General features: G+C 33.4%; 1 protein-coding gene across 5 annotated transcripts in view; it reads left to right on the top strand.

The window, feature by feature from the left end:
• The window catches only part of RFX3 (regulatory factor X3), a 281,067-nt gene that overhangs the window by 72,019 nt on the left and 190,730 nt on the right, over positions 1 to 18,318 (top strand). For 2 of the 5 annotated variants that reach the window (XM_063080725.1, XM_063080723.1), the window contains exon 2: positions 12,271 to 12,329. The exons of the other annotated variants lie outside the window; for them this stretch is intronic. The gene's annotated coding sequence lies outside the window, so the exon portion shown is untranslated. The remainder of the gene's footprint in view (positions 1 to 12,270; positions 12,330 to 18,318) is intronic. 5 annotated transcript variants of the gene reach the window in all.

The following is an 18,318-nucleotide window of genomic DNA, read 5'->3' as shown; positions in this document are numbered from 1 at the left end:
TTTTGAGTTGATTTTGGTATACGGCAAGAGGTAAGGGTCTAGTTTCATTCTTCTACACATAGATATCCAGTTTTCCTAGCACCATTTATTGAAGAAGTTGTCCTTGCCTTAATGTATAGTCTTGGTGCCTTTGTCAAAGATCAGCTGGCTCTAAATACATGGATTGATTTCTGGGTTTTCTGTTCTGTTCCATTGGTCTGAGTATCTGTTTTTATGTCAGTACCATGCTATTTTTGTTCCTATTGCTTTGTAGTATAATTTGAAGTCAGGTAGTGTAATGCCTTCTGCTTTATTTATTTTTTTGCTCGGTATTGTTTTGGCTATTTGGGGTCTTTTATTGTTCCATATGAATATTAAGATTGTTTCTTCTATTTCTATGAAGGATGTCATTGGTATTTTGGGGATTACACTGAATCTGTGGATCACTTTAGGTAATATGGACATTTTCACATTAATTCTTCCAATCCATGAGCATGGGATGTCTTTCCATCTTTTTGTGTCTTTAATTTCTTTCAGCAGTGATTTGTAATTCTCATTGTAAAGATCTTTCACTTCCTTGGTTAAATTTATTCCTAGGTATTTTGTTTTTTTGGTGACTATTGTAAATAGGCTAGCTTTCTTGATTTCTTTTTCTGCTACTTTGTTATTGGAGGATAAAAAGGCTACTGAGTTTTGTATATTAATTTTGTATCCTGCAAATTTACTGAAATCATTTATCATCTCTAAGGGTTTTTTGGTAGTGTCTTTAGGTTTTTCTATATATAGGACCATGTCATCTGCAAACAGGGACAATTAGACTTAGTCTTTTCCAATCTGGATGCCCTTTATTTCTTTCTCTTGCCTGATTGCTGTGTCTAGTACTTCCAATACTATGTTAAATAGGAGTGGTAAGAGTGGGTATCCTTATCTTCCCCATTCAGGATGATATTGGTGGTGGGTTTGTTGTATGCTTTTATTGTGTTGAGATATTTTCCTTGTGTACCTAATTTGAGAGTCTTTATCATGAAGGGATGTTGAAATTTGTCAAATGCTTTTTCTGTATCTGTTTAGATAATCACATGTTTTTTGTCCTGAATTTTGTCGATGTGGTGTGTCACATTTATTCATTTGCATATCTTGAACAATTCTTGCATCCCTGGGATGAATCCCACTTGATCATGTTGTGTAATCTTTTTGATGTGCTGTTGTATTCTGTTTGCTAATATTTTGTTGAGGATTTTGCATCTATGTTCATCAAGGAAATTGCCTGTAGTTTTCTTTTTTTGTTGTGTCTCTGATTTTGTTATCGGGGTGATGCTAGCCTCATAGAATAAGTTTGGGAAAATGGCCTCTGTTTCACTTTTTTGGAATAGTTTGAAAAGGATTGGCATTAATTCCTCTTTAAAGGTTTGGTAGAATTCAGCAGTGAAACCATCTGGTCCTGAGCTTCTCTTTGTTGGGAGAGTGTTGATTACTGCTTCAATCTCTTTGGTCATTGTTAGTCTGTTCAGGATTTGTTTCTTCTTGGTTCAGTCTTGGTAGTTTGTATGTGTCCAGAAATTTATCCATTTTCTCCAGGTTTTCAAATTTGTTGGCATGTAGTTGTTCACAATAGACTCTAACAATTCTTCGTATTTCTGTCGTATTGGTAGTAATTATTGGTTATTGAACTCTAAGCACTTAGAACTGCACAGTAAATCTCTTTCAAAAAATTTATAGTAGTTTACCATATGAAAAACACAAAAAGACAAACACCCATTATAAAACTATCTTTATCTTTGAAGCCTTCTTTATTGCTTTCCCTATGTGAAACATAGCCCAGTTGAAGATTGACAAGTGGGTTCATTAACCTTGCTCATATGGTTTCAAATACTTTAAAACTTTCAAAATGTTTGGTATTGATGCCTTTAAAGTTTGGTGAATATGATTAAATAACTTTGTCCCTAAGTGCAAACTATTTGTTTTCATTTTTCTAACTACTGCAGTCTTCTGTTTCAAAGGGAATTTTTTCTAGTACCTTGTTTAACAGGTTATTAGTTGAGCTTCTTCTTAAACTCTTTCTGTGAGAGAGCATTTTACCTTACAAAGCAGTCCATTCCCTGTTTAGACAGCTCCAGTTGTCAGAATATTCTATTAGTGATCTGATGCAGCTTCCTTTTAATTTCTACTCTCTGGATAGTAATTCTCTCCTAAAGCCGCATATACCCAATATAATCAGTAATATTTTACTTGTAACACCATCAGCTGTTTGTGAAAAGCCATCATACCTTTTTTGAGGCTTCTCACTTACATGTTTAGTGTATTCCCAGGTTTTGCAGGTTTTGTGGTTGTTGATTTAAAAAAAAAAACAGCTTTGTTAAGGCATATGTGACATACAGTGAACAGCACATATTAAGGTGTACAATCTGATCAGTTTTGATATAGTATATATCCATGAAACCATCACTACGATCAAGATAGTGAATATACTATCACCCTGAAAGTTTCCCTGTATCCCTTTATATTCTTTCTCCTGCCCCTCTCTGCCCCACCAAGCCTGATCCCATTATCTCATGCCTACAGCTGTAATCACTCATCTGTTTTCCGTCACTGTAGATTAGTTTACATTTCCTAGAACTAGAACTTTATATAAATGAAATCATACAGTATTTATTCTTTTTGTCTGACTTCTTTCACTCAGAATGATTATCTTGAGATTCATCCATATTGTTGCCTGTAACAATAATTCATTCAATTTCATGGATGAGTAGTGTTCCATCATGTGGGTATACCACAATTAGTTTATCCATTCACCTAATGATGGACGGTTGGATCTATTATGATTAAAGTCATAATAATGACTATTGATGTACATGACTTTGGACAAATTCTTTAATTTCTTCTGGGCAAATGCTTTGGATTAGAATGGTTAGATAATATGGTAGGTATATTTTTAAATTTTTAAGAAACTCCCAACCTGTTTTTCATCCTGCTTGCACCATTTTACATTTCCACCAGCAATGTATGAGAGATCCAGTTCCTCTACATCCTTATCACCACTTGATATGGTCAGTCTTCTAAATTTTAGCCATTCTGATGGGTGATTTCTCTTTGTGGTATTAATTTACGTCATCCTAAGGGTTAATGATATTGACCATATTTTCATGTGCACTTGTTTGTCATCTTTATATCTTCTCTGGTCTCCAAATCTTCTGCCTATTTTTAATCAGGTTGTTTGTTTTATTATTGAGGTTTGAGAGTTCTTTATCTACATTATGGATATATGTTCTTCATTGTATGTTCTTTGCAGATCTTAGTCTGCTTGTTTTTTCATTGTCAAATACTTTTTAGGTTGCTGTTTAGATGATCATTAAGTTTTCCTTTTTTAGTTTCTTAATGTAGTGAATTACATTTAAACCAAGCTTGAAACCCTAAATTAGCTTTGAAATCCTGAGATTGACCCTATTTAGTCTTGATGTATCATTCTTTATAGATTTTGTTACATTCAACTTTTTAGGAATTTTACATTTATGTACATGAGGAATATTGGTGTATGGTTTCCTTTTGTAATATCTATGTCTGTTTTTGTTTCAGTAATGCTGGTATTATGGTACAGTATAAGTTGGAAAGTGTTCTCTCCTCTGCAACATTTAGGAAAATTGTTAGTATTGTTTCTTCTTTAAATGTTTGAAAGAATTCACCAGTGAAGCCATCTGAGGCTGGAGTTCTTCTTGTAGGAAGATTTTATTTTTTTTTAACTACAAATTCAATTTTTAACATAGATATAAGCATGACATTATTTGTTTCTTCTTGAGAGCTTAGCTAATTTGAATCTTTCAAGGAATTGATCATTTCTTCTAAATTGTCAAATTTATTGGCATAAAATTGTTATGATATTCTCATAATATCTGTAGATTCTGTAGTGATGTCACCTCTCATTCCTGAAATTACCAATTTATGTATTTTATTTTAATTTCTGATCAGTCTGTCTAGAGGCTTATCAATTTTATTTACCATTTCAAATAATGAGAGTTTGTTTTCATTGATTTTTCCTTTTCTTCACTTTTCTGTTTCATTGGATTATGCTGTAATTTTTATTTCTTCTCTTCTGCTTACTGTAGGCTGATTTGCTCTTTTTTTTTCTCATTTCTTAGGGTAGAAGGTGAGGTCCTTGAGTTGAGACCTTTCTTCTTTTCTGATAAAGATATTTAGTACCATAAATTTTCCTCTAATGACTGATTTAGTTGCATTCCACAAATTTTGATATGATGTGTTTTCATTTCCATTCAGTTTAAAATACTTTCTAATTTCCCTTTTGGTTTCTTCTTTGACCCTTTGGTTATTTGGAAGTGTCTTACTTAGTTCCAGAATAGTAGGGGCCTTTCCAGAGATCTTTCTGTTATTGTTTTCTGATTTAGTTCAGTTTTTAGCAGATATACTTTATATATCTTGAAGTCTTTTAAATTTGAGATTTGTTTTATGACTGGAATATTGTATACCTTGGTATTTATCAGTTTTGCTTCATGTATTTTGAAGCTTTGTTATTAGGTATATAAACATTTAGGATTATTATGTCTTCTTGATGAATTGACATTTTACTGTTATGAAATTAACATCTGTATCCCTGGTCATAGTTCTGTTCTCAAATCAACTTTTTTCTTATATTAATAGAGCTATTCTAGGTTTCTGTTGACTAATGTTAGTACAGTGTATCTTTTTTTATCTTTTTGTTTTTAACCTATATATGTCTATATTTAATGTACATTTCTCAAAGGCAGCATGTTGTGTCTTGCTTTTTTAGGAGTCTGTTAATCTCTGCTTTTTAAGTGGAGTGATTAGATCATTTACATTTACTAACTATGATTGTCAATATGTTTTGTTTTAAGTCTGTCATATTGTTACTTCTTCATTGCCCCATCTGTTCTTTGTTCCCATTTTTCTTTTTCTACCTTCTTTTATTTCTTTTTATACTGCTTTTCTCATGGCTTCTAGACCCTTTAAGCATCCTGATTGTTCTCCTGTGTGAGTTCCAATTTATTTAAAGATAGATATAGACTTATTTGGTCAAATTCTCAAAGCCTGAATGCTTCATGTTTTCTAAGTGTTTTTGCCTAGGGACGTATAGGGGTTATTTTGTCAGTCCTAAAAAACATTGCTTGCTAATTTTGCATTTGCTATAATGCTTACATATGAAAATTATATGAATGTTGTAGTTGGTATTGAATGACCTTTTTTAGGATCAACTGTTGGCTTCTGTTCTCTTTACGTTCTCTGATGGATGCAAGACTATCTTCGAGGAGGCAACACATTGGAGCCTGGGATGCTTACTTATTATTATATGGAGAACATCTTGGAGAAGTCAGCTTCCATTCCTAGGTTTATCAGTATTTATCTATCTTGATTAGGATCTTTTATTCCATTTTATATAGAGAGAGAAGAAAAGGAAGAGAGATAAATCATCAGTTTTTTCCATCTCTATTTCTCTACCCTTTCTTTCTCAAATAGAAGGATTGGTGGATAATAGTTTTCAAAAAGTTGAAAAAAATTTTTCTATCCAGTTTTAAGGAAATATGTTCAATATATCATCCAACGTGAAGAGAGGTCATTCTAGGCCTTGTAATTTTTGTAGGGAAGAGAATTACGTGGAGAAGGGAGAAACAGATGGGGTTAGGCTTGAATAAATGCTGTGGTCATTTTATCAGATTTTGAAATAGGCAAATCTCCACCTATCTATCCCAAATCCAAGAAAATGGGGAGGTGTGTGATCTGTGTGTAGACTCCCAAGGGGTCTATTCCTGAAATAGCTTTATTAACGCTGGCCTATAACTGAGAAAAAAGAACTTCTCCAAGTTCCTCCTTGCTTCAAGTTGCTTTGTTCCTAGAGGATTTCCTTGAAGTAGCTTTGTTACCAGAGGATTTTTGTTAAAGTAGTTCTACTTTCTGGAAGATGTGGAAATCAGGGTATTCATTTTCATTCTGTATTCTAACTCTTAAAATTTCAAAGTGGAATGTGGTACATCCCTGTTAAATGCAGGTGCTTTCTGCCCTGTTTACTTCAGACAGTTGAATGTCTATAGTGGTTAGTACTGATGATTTGTAAGCTGAAGAATGATGCCAAAAACTAAATGTCTCTTGAGTACAGTGGAGCCTATAGTCTAGTCTCCATGAATATTAGGGCAGTGTGCCAGCTAAAACTGGCTTAATTTTGTAAGCAGGAGCACTTTGCAGAAGGATTCATGGTAATTAACCAATTCAAGTGCAATATTTTCCTTTCATTAATTTGGCAGAAAACAACTAAATATCTACAGCAAGAATGTTTTTGACATTTTCATTTGCTGCTTGGAAAATAATGGATACTTTAAATTGGGCTATAAAAGAAAACTTCTAGAATTTTGTCATTTCTATTTTAACTTCCTAACAAACATGTGGATTGCTTAATTAGCAAGTGTTTTTTAAAAAACTAAGGAGGAATAGTTGGCTGCAGTGGTGAACAGAATTAATTCACATTTTGAGGTGACTGTCTCATAGGAAATTCTTAGGGAGTTTATTGGCTCAGCCCTATTGCTTTTTACATCTTCTTGTCTGTATGTTTGAGTAATAGAATTCTAGCTGGATATAAAGTTTCCTATCCTTCTTTCTCAAGTTCATTTATACTCCAAATATTGCACAATATTTCTCTCTCCTGTTTCTTTTGGGTTAAAGAAATATTTATCTCAGTCAGCTTATTCCAAAAATTGTTAACTTTTTATGTTTAAAAATATGGTTAGGGCCAGCCACCTGTCTTGAGATATTTTGGATAATTTTGGATCTAAGAGTTTATTTATAGCAAATTTTTTCCTAGAGAAATTATAGAAGTGTTTTTTTTTATGATATGTTATTCTTCATATAAATGCTCTTATCTGTTGATAATGTTTATCCTTTCACTAAAAATATAATGTTTTATAATACCCCTACCTTTGATTATTAGACTCTACTTATTGAAAACTTGATGATTCTTCAGTTTAATATTTTCCCCTTCTGCGATTTTGACACATTTTCTGGATATATTTTTGCTTCTGTATGGTTTTTATAAACTGGACATATTTATTTAGAAAAGCACTGTCTTTAATATTCTCTTGGTTGTGAATATCCCATTTCAACCTATCTGAAAACAGAACTGTGGAAGGATATTGAGATATCTCCTAAAATCCTGAGGAACAACTTGGCTTCATGAGGATTTGGGATTTGCCATCAGTAAAGCTATTAGGAACTTATGTAGTACTCTCCTCATCTTTTATGCTTGCTTCTATCTACATGTTTCTTTCTTCACACTTTATAAATTTACTTTTCAGTGCTTTCAGATGCACATGACCAAATATAGTTACCCACCACCACAATTTAGTTAATCAGTTAGAGTAACCAGCATAGATATAGAGACTAGAGTCTCAGTTCCAGTTCCAAAAATCCAAAGAGAGAATGTAGACCAACTTGGGTCAGATCTAATCAACTGTTGCTGAGAGGGCAGCGTCATACAAATTTGGCTACTGCAGCCCCATTAAGATAAAAGGCAGTGTTTTTAAGCTGGGTAGATATCTTAAGAGGTAACTGCATTGTAAAATAGGGCAACAAAAGAAGTTCTCTATGAATATAAACAGTTGATCATTCAATCAATTAATAATATATCTGTACCTGCATGTGTAATGAACTGTGCTAATTGGTGGGGATTCAGTGGTGAATGAGGTAAATGTAGTTCTTGACCTTACATTCTAGTAAGGTAAAAGGAACTGTAAAAAGTCAACATACGAGTAAATAAAATAGTTATAAAATGCTGTAAATGCTTTGAAGAAGACATATAGAGTTGAGATAAAGAACCACATTTGGAGTAGGGAAGGAGGGTGAGGAGAGGGTAAGTACACTCACTGACTACACTGCTTTCTGAAGAGGTGATGTTTATGTTAGACTTGAAGGATTTGGCAAGGATATTTTATCATGGAAAGTAGTATGTCCAAAGGCCTTGAAGAATAAGGAACAGGGAATGCTTAAGGAAATAAAAGATGATTGTTGTGGTGAATTTGTCAACAACTAGCTTTTGTACTGTCTACATGGACCATGACTGTGGTTTAATTCAGTAACGTTTACTAGAAAATGCAGTTAGAGACTGCTAGATTTGGTAAGCTTAAATGCTAAGATGAGCATAAAGAAGGATGAATGCCATAAAGGGTGACACACTTAACAATGATATAAGGCAGAGAATGACATTCTATTAGAAGCTTATTCCTTGTTTATTCATTCATTTCTTAAACAAATATTTACTGACAGTTTTTTATGCGTCAGGCACAGTTCTAGGCACTGAGGCTACACAATAAATAATGAGATCGAGTCTCTCTTCTGATGGAGCTTATCAGAAACTTGCTATTCAAAAATATGATACCCTGAAGAGCATCAGCATCAATCAACTGGGAGATTGTTAGAAGTCCAGACTCATAGGTCCCCCAGACCTACCAAGTCAGAATCTGATTAAGATTAAGATCGCTGTGTGATTAGTATCCATAGTAAAGATTGAGAAGCACTATTCTAGAGCAGGGGTTGGCAAACTATAGCTTCAGGCTAAATGCAGCTGGCAGCCTGTTTTTGTAAATAGTGTTTTATTGAGGCAGCTCTGCCCATTTGTTTACATAGTTTCTATGTATGGCTGCTTTCACACAACAATGGCAGATTTGAGTAGCTGTGACCGAGACTCTGTGGCCACAAAGCCTAAAATATTCACTATTTGGCCTTTTCCTGAGTAAGTGTGCTTTATAGTCTAGAACAAAGTGTAACTTTGTTCTAGACTATAAAGTTGCTTGGAATGCATGACAAAGATTAATTTTTACTTGTTTGATTGTGAAAAGCTTTATGGAATAGGCAGTGTTTGAACTGTTCCAAAAAGCAGTGGTTTAAAATATTTGTTAGCCTGTAATCCAAATGAAATATTTTGAAGTCTGATATATAAAACATATTTACAAATTCAAAAGAATGAGTCAGACTTTGTGACTGATATAATTATGGAAAACTGGAGAGCAGGCTTAGGAGGTTAAAGAATGTTGCTGTCACTGTGATGAAAAAAAAGAATAATAATAATAGTATAAATTTACTTACTTTATTTAAAAAAAAATGCCAAGTGCTTTTGAGGTACAGTTTTTCATTTGATGACAATAGTACTTTGGAGGTTGCCAGAGCTTATGTTTATTTGTCTATCTTATTTGTGAGGAAACTGAGACTAAAATTAAGACAACAGTGATTTGCCAGTTCAAAACATTTTATTCTCTTAAATGCCCTTTTCTCTGTTGAAAATTATACTTTATTTGTGGGACTATCCATTTCATGTAAATATTTTTAAAAATTTTAAAACTTTATTATGTCTACTTTGATTTCTCATTTAAATCTCTTGTGGTTTGTTTGGGGACAGGTAGATATTTCCATAGTCTTTAAATATAGCTAGGAAGATCTTTTTACTTCTGATGGTTGTATGGTAGTAAGATTAGACCAATTTCAGAAATTTGGAAATGAGGGGAATTCTTAAATTTGAGGTTTTTCCATTTTTCTGTTCTTTTTATTTTTACTTGAACAAAAATAAGCAGATGTATTTTAGCAAAGAAAGGAATATGAAAGGCAGTATGGTATCAAGATATTGCTGATGTTCTGCTTATTAGTGTTCATGAAAAAAGGAAATAAGTAGGGGAGGAAAGACTCTTAAATTTAAAATTCTTGCTTAAACTTCAGAAACTCTATAAAGCATAATAATTTTAATATTTTCAAAGTGTTCTATTTTCATTATAAGATCTTAAAGTTCTTAAATATTTTATCAAAATTATTTAGCACTATATGTGCATTCAACTCATAAATTACAAGAATTGGGGATGGTGAGAGAAGAGGAGAAATATAAATTGAGAGAAGGAGAAAGAATGAAAATTGTTTAAAATAATGTAGGCAAGAGTATCTGCTACTGGCTTTGATGGAGTAACTGGTACTGAATTAACCCTCCTGCCATAAACAATGATATAACTGAACGAAATATATGAGGCAACTGGTTTCAGGCATTGGACAACAGACAGTGCAAGACTGTGACCATTGAGAGAAGGGAAATTCATAAGAAGAGCACCACATTTGCCTTGGCTCTCTGCCTAGGGACATTTTCCTGACTGACAGGGACCTGGAGCCTAAGCAGAAACAGTGGCACCTTTGAGCTAAGAAGGCAGAAACCAGATTTTAGAGCTGCTGAAGCAACTGGAATCTGGAGGAGGGCACCATAAAGAAAATTGGTGCACAGAAATGGGGGTCCAGAATTCTGAATGTTCATTTCCCATGAGTCCTCATCTGAGGGATGGACTGTACATATGCCAGGTGAGACTCTGTGAGCTTACCAGAGTGTGTCTACAATGTATCTGAGAATGGAAAGACATGTTAAGGTTCCTGGTAGGCTCTAGAGCTCTGTCCCAAGTGCAATAGAGAGATGTTATTAACATCATAGGAATCCTCCTGAGAATCAAAAAGTCCACACAGGAATAAGGACTACATTATAGAGTAAGGCTTACTCTGTATCCACCATAACAAGTTTAAAATGAGATCTCAGCAAAATCTGCAGGGGAGACAGAAGTTTGATTTTGCCAAACTAGAGGAGCTTGAGAAATTTGTTTTAGACTTTCCTCGACTTTATCTTAACAAAAAATAAACAAATTCAGGGTGTTCAGCCAATAATTGTAGTGCCTGAGGACAAAGGTCTTCAGAGGAACATAGCAGAATCCAGGTTCTCTACACTGTATTATCATTAGTTCAATATGTTATAAAATAACATTAGTTCAATATGTTATAAAATAACATTAGTTCAATATGTTATAAAATATTACTAGACATGCAAAAAAAAAATAGGAAAAATGTGATCAATCATCAAAAAAAAAAAAAAAAAAAAAAAAGTCAATAGAAGCAGACCTTGATATGACCTAGATGTTGGATTTAGCTGAAAAAGGCTTATGTATGCATACCCATACAAGGACTTAAACAAATAAACAAACTATGGTCTTCATGAGTGAGCAGGCAGGAAATCTTGGCAGAGAAATGGAAACTATGATAAAAGCTAAAGGAAGTCTAGAACTGGAAAGAGCAGTAACTGTAATTAAAAATTTATTGGTTTTATCTAAGAAAAACCAATGAACTTGATGCATATTTCACAATTTATTCAATCTGAAGGACTAGAAAAAAAGAGAAGAAAAATGAACAGAGATTCAGAGACTTAAGGGATAACACCTAATGGTCTAGCATATTTATAATTGGAGTTACAGATGGAGAAGAGCATGGTAATGGGTCATAAAAAGTATTTAAGAAATAATGGTTGAAAATTTCCCATTTTTGATTAAGAAAACATCAACTTACACATCCAAGAAGCTCAGCAAACCCCAGGTGATATGAATAGACTATAATGTGCCACATTAAATTACTGAAATATCTCATAGTCATTATGGTGGTGGTGAGGAAACTGTAAAGGGGCTGTAAGTATTCTACCACTATTTAGGAGAAAACAATTAGCTTTGTTTCATTTTGGGAGGAATATGGAACGGGGAAGGTAGGGCTATTTTATATATTTAAACATGTTTAATCATAGCGTCTTTCTACATGTCTGGGTCTATTTAAAAATAATGAATTCTATTTCTTAGAAAAAAGTAATTCAGGCTCATTGGAGAAAGTATATGACCTTATAGATTTAAAATTTGCCTGTGATCCCATGACCTTTGACCCTTTTATCCTATCACGTTTCTATTTTGTTTGTTTTTGCAAAGCGTTGGGAATCATAAGAAAAAACATACAATATTTTCTTATTAAAACATCTTACTTTCTAAAACAAGCCCGAAACGCTGATTTCTATCTGAAGTTTTTGTTTCAAATTAGGTTGAGATTAATATTATCCTTTTTGTAAGAAAAGCTCAGGGTGAATTCAGTATATATGTACTATATATATAATTTTAGAGATATACCAATTATATATGAGAAATTATTCACAGAATTGTAGGGCATGAAAATCTCTTATACTTTCTATTTCTTTACTGTGAAGCCTCAGTACATAATTTCTTTTTCATTTAAGATGACAGTCAATTATATATTATAGCACTGAACTGTTGATATTTATCATTCTTCCACCCCCATATTTGGCAAGACATTGCCCTGCTAAAAATTTTCTGCAGACTCTTACAGGTATTTAAATTTTTTTTCTCATTCATGTGATATTTGGACAAAATGAAATTGAAGCAATTTTACACCTAAAGTTTACAAAAGACAGCCTCCTATTTCTTCTTTATTCAGAGATTCTTATCAGAGGAATATAGACTGGAATCTGCAGTGCTTCTCAAAATTCCAGAGTGGTAAGTGTGACCAATTAAGTGTTTTCTTACCAGTATTTAATTATGACTTTTTCTTCTGTAGTTCTTAACTGAAATATTCAAAATGATGAGTTACTTTAATTCTGGGTTCCTTTCCTTTTAATAGCATTTTTTTTTTTTTAGCAATTTTACCATCTGGTAACTTTGTTAGAAGTTTTATGTTTGTATAGTCAGAGCTCTAATTTATTTGGGACCTGGAATAAGGTTAAAGAATAATAGTGAGAAACTTTGTGGAGCAGAGGCTCCCTTCATGTTGTTCACATTTCCTTTATTCTTTATGAGCTAACCACCTGAAATCCAGAAGATGATGGCTCTTTGACCCAGCTTCTGGTTGATTGTGGTAGATAGAAAATTGAGATAATAATTTCTTGTTTTCATCCCACCAAGTCAAGAATTAAAAGCTCAGACCCATTGAATCTGGGGCTGATGTGGATGAGGTAGTTGAAATGGATCTAAAAACAATTACGGGTTTTAAAGTAAGTGCTGATAAGAAAAATCCACATAGAAGAAATAAAAGATGCTCAATGGATGCTCAATGAATGCAAACTTAGATTATGTCTGTATTTTAACCCTAGAATTCTTTTAATCTATAGATTTGGCTATAAATTTTCAAAACCAGTTTTTGTCTTATTGACAAAATACATACATTCTAGTCTATTTTCCTTTGCATGAAGTTTTTGTTGCAAGTAATAAAAACCAGTAATTTTAAAAAGCTGAGGGCCGAGCCCGTGGCGCACTCGGGAGAGTGCAGCGCTGGGAGTGCAGCGACGCTCCCGCCGCGGGTTCAGATCCTGTATAGGAATGGCCGGTGCACTCACTGGCTGAGTGCCGGTCACGGAAAAAGACAAAAATAAAATAAAATAAAATAAAAAGCTGAAAAAATGACTCAAATGGACTTAAGTCACAAATGAAATACAGTAGCTCATGTAACTCAAAAGTCCAAAGATATTAATTCAGTATTTACCTGACATGGCTGATAAGGCTCTGCTATGATTCTGATATGGCTTTTAGTATGTCCTAAGGCTTATTATTTCCGTATTTACCTCCACTGAGAAAAAGAGCACTTGTCTCAGTATAGCTAACAAAAGTCGGTGTATTTTCCTGAGTCACAAGTGTAGATCATATTTCTACCTCGGAACTATTGTATCGTGGATTGTGTGTTCCATCTCAGGAGACAAGGGTGAAGTTAACTTCTTTGGAACCCTTGGTTCGCCAAATGAAAGTCGTGGCTTGTGGGAAAAGTGGAGGGTAAATGTGAAGGGAGGCAATTAACATCCATTGTATTTGAGGGTACTTCAAAAAGTTCATGGCAAGACTGTCACATCTTTCAATTCTGTTTTTCCACAAGCTTTTTGAAGTATCCTTGTACACAAGCCATATGTACATATCTACCTTAAGTTTTTGGTTTTTTTCTCATTCCTACCATTAGGGAACTCTTTCTTTCTTTGTTTTTTTCCCTCTTAACAGGGAAAACACTAATGTTCTGATTAATCAGGTTACCTTTATAGGAAAAGCAGCTTACTTTTTCTGTGTCAACACTTTTCTTTTTTATCTTGTTAGGTAGTACTTGAAATTTCTTTAGAAAGTGAATTATTCTAAAGTGTATTTTATCTTACGATATTGTACAATTTTACCATTAGGTGGTTTATATCAAACAAGAACTCTGCAGAGAATGTTAGTGATAAACAGCAATATGTTTTAAATAGTAAAGCACAATTTAATTAAAAAACATTTGTTAAACACTGAAATATGAAAGACCGGGTACTACCAGCAACTATAAAGTTCAATAGTTTGAAATCATGAAATTAACAGGAACAAAATATACCCTAAAAGGGATTTTAGAGGGAATCTAATCTTTCATCCTATCTAATCCTGTGTCTAGTGAGCCTGATAGAAAGAGTTCAGCAATGAGAACTCAATAACTACTTTATTAGAAAGCTCACATTACATTGTATCTGGGAGACAGTAAATATTCAACAAATGTGATTCGATTTTTAGTCTGAACTCTAATTAGAATAATTATTGTGTTCTATATATTGAGTAAAAAATCTATGTGTATGTAACTTCCACCCACCAGAAGTCTATTTCTTTCCCATAGAAGGTAGCTTTTCATACATGTGAGGGCAATTACATATCCCCATTTTATCTTTTTTGTCACCAGGCTAAACGTCCAAGCATTTCTCATATATGCTTGTATTGCCATATACACTCACCATTCAAGTTACCTTCCTCTTAATTTTCATTAAATTTCAGTTTCCCTTAAAATGTTTTTCGAAGTAAACACTTTAATATGATCTGAACGGTGCAGTAAGACAGTGTGGATATTTTTTGCCTTTTCTAAATAGGTCACTTCTAAAATTTTGTTTTTTAAAAAATCACCTTAATTGAGGTAAATACATAAAATAAAATGTATCCTTTTTTAAAAGTGTTCACTTGAGTTTTAAAAATTTATATCCATGTAACCACCATGACAATCAAGATGTGGAATATTTTTTACTCTCAAAAGCTCTCTTGCGCCCCTTCTCAATGTCATGTCTGCCTCTGATCCCCAACACCAGGCAAACACTGATGTGCTTTCTGTCTCTGTTGATTAGACTTCTGCTTTCTAGAATTTCATATAAACGGAGCCATATATTATGTACTCTTTTGTGTCTGCTTCTTTTGCTCAACATAGTGTCGTTGAGAGTCATCCATATTGTGTTCGTGAATAGTTCCTTTCTTTTTTTTTTGCATTACATGATTCCATTTTTATTTTTTAAAATCCTTATAATTTGCCTATATGCCATTTCACTTTTTAATATATATATTCTTTCTGAATTTTTTAAACTGAGAATTATATTAGTTACATAATTTTTTATAAGAAAATTTAAGAAACAATGACCAAGTGATCTAACTCTGTGACCTTGAATGGAAAGGATGAGTTTGAAAGATGTTTAGAAGTTAACCTGTCTGAAAGTTTTTTTTAAAAAAAATTTTAATTTCTGTTTTTCATTGTACATGTTTATGGGTACAGTTCAGATTTTAATGCATTCATATTTTTTATAATGATCCAATCATAATAATTAGCATCTTTATCACCTAAACATTTATCATTTCTTTGTGGTTATAACATTCAAGATCCTCTTTTCCAGCTATCTCAAAATATGCAATACAATATTATTAGCTTTTGTCAGCCTAGAGTACTAGAACTTATTCTTCCTGTCTAACTGTAACTTTGTAACTTTGTACCATCTACCAACTTTCCCTGGCCCTCACTTCCCACCCCCTAATTCCTTTCCCTGCCTCTGGTAACCACTGTTCTACTCTCTTTCTCTCTTTCTTCTCTCTCTTTTAATTTATTCTTCTTAAATGACCCATGATAATTGTGTATATATTTATGGAGTACAATATGATATGTGTGCACATTTATACTGTATGCAGTGATCATATTAGGGTGCTCAGTATATTCGTCACCTGAAGCATTTGTCATTTCTTTGTGTTAGGAATATTTAACATCATATTGACTTGCTATTCAAAGATACATAGTACTTTGTTGTGAACTGTAGTCTCCCTATATTACTATAGAACACTAGATCCCATTCTTCTATCTCTGTACTATTTGGTATCCACTGACCATCTTCTCCCCATCTTCCCCTCCCCCTGCCCCCCACCAGGCCCTAGTAACCACAATTCTACTCTCTACTTCTATGAGATCAACTTTTTTAGCTTCCACATATGTGAGAACATTTGGTATTTCTCTCTCTGTGCTTGGCCTATTTCATTTAACATAATTTTCTCCAGGCTCATCCATGTGCTGCAAATGGCAGAATTTTATTCTTTTTTATGGCTGAGTAGTATTCCATTGCATATATATATACGACATTTTCTTTATCCAGTCGTCCATTGAAGGACATGTAGGTTGGTTCCAACTCTTGGCTATTAAGAATAAAGCTGCAATAAACATGGGAGTGCCGGTATCCCTTCTACTTGTTGATTTCCATTCCTTTGGATATATATACCCAATAGTGGGATTGCTGGAACATATGGTAGTTCTATTTATAGTTGTTTGAGAAATCTCCATATTGTTTTTCATAATGACTGTACTAATTTATATTCCCACCAACAATATATAAGGGTTTCCTTTTCTCCACATCCTGCCAACATTTGTTATTTTTTATTTTTAATAATAGCCATTCTAACTGGGGTGAGATGATATCTCATTGTGGGTTTGGTTTGTATTTTTCTGATGATTAGTGATGTTGAGCATTTTTTCATGTACCTGTTGGCCATTTGTATGTCTTCTTTCAAAAAATGTTGATTCATTTTTTAATCAGATTATACTGTTGAGCTGTTTGAGTTCTTTATATATTCTGGATATTAATCCCTTGTTGGACGCATAATTTATAAATATTTTCTCCCATTCTGTAGGTTGTCTTTTCGCTCTGTTGATTGCATCTTTTGCTGTGCAGAAACTTTTTAGTTTGATATAATCCCATTTGTTAATTTTGCTTTTGTTCCCTGTGCTTCTGAAGTACTATTCATAAAATCTTTGCCCAGACCTATGTCCTGAAGTATTTCCTCTATGTTTTCTTCTAGAAGTTTTATAGTTTTGGGTCTTACATTTAAATCTTTAATACATTTTGAGTTGATTTGGTGTATGGTGAGAGATAGGAGTTGTTTTGTTCTTCTGCATATGGATCTCCAATTTTTCCAGCACCATTTATTGAAGAGACTGTCCTTTCCCTGATGTATGTTCTTGGCTCCTTTGTAAAAAATCAGTTGGCTGTAGGTACATGGATTTCTTTCTGAATTCTGTATTCTGTTCCATTGGTCTGCGTGTATTTTTGTGCTAGTACTATGCTGTTTTGATTACTATACCTTTGTAGTATATTTTGAAGTCAGGGAGTATGATAACCCCTGCTTTTGTTCTTTTTGCTCAATATTGCTTTGACTATTTGGGGGTCTCTTGTTGTTCCATGTAAGTTTTTGAATTGTTTATTCTATTTCTGTGAAGTATGTCATTGGTAGTTTGATTGGGATTGCATCGAATCACCTTGCATAGTGTGGTCATTTTGACAATATTAATTCTTCCAATCCATGAGCATGGGATGTCTTTCCATTTCTTTGTGTCTTTTTAATTTCTTTAATCAGTGTCTTATAGTTTTTACTGTAGAGATATTTCATCTCAGTTAAATTTATTCCTAGGTATTTAATTTTTGTTTTGTTGCTACTATAAATGGAATAGATTTCTTTTTCTGCAAGTCATATGCTGGAGCATATAAATGTTACTAATTTTTGTATGTTGACTTTGTAGAATGCAATTTTGTTTTTCAGGTCTATGAGTTTTTGGTAGAGTCTTTAGATTTCTTTTTATATAAAAATCACATCATCTGCAAACAAGGACAACTTGACTTCCTCCTTTCCAATTTGGATACCCTTTATTTCTTTCTCTTGCCTAATTGCTCTGGCTAGGACTTCTAGTACTACGTTGAATAGAAGTGGTAGGAGTGGGCAATGTTTTCTTGTTCCAATACTTAGGAGGAAAACTTCCAGCTTTCCCTGTTCAGTATGATATTAGCTGTGAGTTGGTCATGTATAGCCCTTATTGTATTAAGAAACTTTCCTTCTATACCTAATTTGTTGAGAGTTTTTATCATGAAATTATGTTGAATTTTATCAAATGCTTTTTCTGTGTCTGTTGAGATGATCATATGTTTTTCTTCATTCTGTTGATGTGATGCATTACCTTAATTGATTTGCATATGTTGAATCATCCTTGCATCCTTGGGATAAGTCCCACTTGGTCATGGTGTAAAATCTTTTTGATTTGTTGTTGGTTTCAGTTTTCTGGTACTTAATTGAAGGCTTTTGTATCTATATTCATTAGGTATATTGGCCTGTAATTTTCTTTTTGTTGTTTTTCTGTCCTTGCCTGGTTTTGTTATCAGGGTAATGCTGGCCTAGCTGGATGAGTTTGGAAGAATTTCATTCT

The sequence above is a fragment of the Cynocephalus volans genome, chromosome 16 (assembly GCF_027409185.1).
Source record: "Cynocephalus volans isolate mCynVol1 chromosome 16, mCynVol1.pri, whole genome shotgun sequence".
NCBI classification, from domain to species: Eukaryota; Metazoa; Chordata; class Mammalia; order Dermoptera; family Cynocephalidae; genus Cynocephalus; species Cynocephalus volans.
Note: the sequence above shows the minus strand (reverse complement) of the source record. Positions and strands in the feature narration are given on the sequence as shown.